The sequence below is a fragment of the Ochotona princeps genome, chromosome 7 (assembly GCF_030435755.1).
Source record: "Ochotona princeps isolate mOchPri1 chromosome 7, mOchPri1.hap1, whole genome shotgun sequence".
Lineage (NCBI taxonomy): Eukaryota > Metazoa > Chordata > Mammalia > Lagomorpha > Ochotonidae > Ochotona > Ochotona princeps.
Genome location: NC_080838.1, coordinates 52447801 through 52449929, shown reverse-complemented (window position 1 = coordinate 52449929; position 2129 = coordinate 52447801). Strand labels below are relative to the sequence as shown.

Genomic DNA, 2129 nt, shown 5'->3' with positions numbered 1-2129 from the left:
CAACAAAAAGACAATCTAGTATAAGATACTAATCACTACACAATCCATAATAGAAAAATGTTAGTCTAAGTGATTTTAATAGAAATGTCTATATAATGAGAATAGACATTAAAATATTCTGATGCCTTTGGTTATTTTTCCTCCAAGGAACATGTTATATTCAAGGGGGTCTTTTACAAAAGACTGCATTTCTGAAAAAATAATTTTGAATGTGATTTCTTTAAAACACAGAAAGTACCAAGAATCACTAAACCTAATGTTCATTTCCTTCAGATTCAACAACTTCAGGCAAACAAGCCCATTAGAGAGAGAGAAATTTACAGTCTTAATATTTTGGATCCTGGGACTAGTGTTACAACATAGTAGATTAAGCCATATCCTACAATGATGGCATCCCATTCGGGTGTGAATTCAATCCCACCATTCCACTTCCAATTCAGCTCCCTGCCAATGACCTGAAGAAGCAGTGGATGATACTGCAAGTGCTTGGGCCCCTGCTACCCACATGGAAGACCAGTAAAAGCTTCTAGCTCCTGGCTTCAGTCTGGCACAGCCCCAACCACTGAGACCTTTCTTTCTCTCTCTCTCTCTCCCTCTCTCTCTCTCTCTCTCTCTCGCCTTATTATAACTCTTTCAAATAATTAACATAAAATTTCAAAGCAAACAAAAAACCCTTCAGTTGCCAGTCAGAAGAAGGCTTGAAATTAGAAGGCATAAATTAAAGAGTGAACATCCATTTATGTGCTATGCAGTTTAAGAAGGTTAAAATAATAGGTTTAAAGGCACTTTCAATTGCTTCTAGGCCTTTTGGCTAAGATCAAGTGTAGTATCTGTTCTTATCAGTTTAATAAACACACTTTCAGACTTTCTGGAAGTGATCAGATATGAGGCATTTATCAACTATCATTTTACATACAAATTATAACAAACATTTAGAAAGGATTAGTAGTAAGGAGCAAAGAATTAAATTTTGAGGCACATAAATTCATAAAAAGAAATTTTACATGCTGCTGTTTTGTCTGGGTTAAGTCTTGGCACTCACACACAGCTCGCTACAGACCCTCCATCACTGTAAACCAAGAAGTGAGCTCAGGGCATCTTTGTTTCACATGCATAGGTTGCTGATTTGTTCTGTCTCCTTGTTGCCGAACAACAGAAGAGCCAAGAGCTGAGTTGCAAGGTCTTAGGTCTACAGATGGGATGATTTGGAGAGGCATTCTTTCCGTGGAACCTGTCTTCTCTGACTGAAACCTATTCAGTAAGACTGTTCATTCTTGACCTCCTGCCCCCTTGACACTGATCTGTCCTAAAGAGGATGCCACTATATTGTCTGTCAAATTTATATTAGAAAGCCATAGCATAAGGTCCCTATTTCTAGATTGCGCACAATGCTTTATGTCAACGTTTGATAAACATGAAATCACGTTTTCAAAAGTTAAAAAAAACAAGTGTCAGTCAGTCAGAAATGGTTGACCACTGTGAGTGTCTCACTGGTTGACCTTGAACTCCTCCATGACTCTGAGGTCAATGATATGTCATTAGAGAAAGAATTTTTGGATAGATTTATGATAGGCACCCTTCTTTGACTGTGATCTTGACATTAGAAGGAATTTTAAGTTGTCCATCTTCAAACACCTTCCTAGAGAATTAAAACAAAGAAGTTATACAGGGACCTTTGTTCCTTTCATTTGTGTAGCAAACTAAAAATATTCACACAATGAAATTGATACTAACAGGATTTAAACTCGCATATCTAGGAAGACAAAGAATCCTACAATTTCAATAGAAGGCGCAATAAAAGAGGCAAGATGGTAGAAGGAAAACAAAGAAATGCTCAGTATTTACCACAGCTTCCATGTCCCCTTCTAGTTTATAATAGGAGCAAGTTAGTAGGGAATTCTGTGTAAACATCTTTAAGAGGTTCAAATAAATGTGAATGCCATCTTACATTATGACTATTACTCTTCTATTTACAATAGCTCATATAACATTCATTAATGCTTCTCAAAGACTGCCACGTCCAGTTTTTTATTTCAAACACTAGGGGATTAAATGTAACTCAAGAGAAACTTATTCTGTTTTGATAGTAGAAACTCACATGAATTCCTCAAGGACTTTCAAAATTCAAT

At 36.4% G+C, this 2129-nt stretch overlaps 1 pseudogene; it reads left to right on the top strand.

The window, feature by feature from the left end:
- Positions 1-791: 791 nt before the first annotated feature.
- On the top strand, positions 792-934 carry LOC118759079 (U2 spliceosomal RNA; annotated as a pseudogene).
- The last annotated feature ends 1195 nt before the right edge of the window (positions 935-2129 follow it).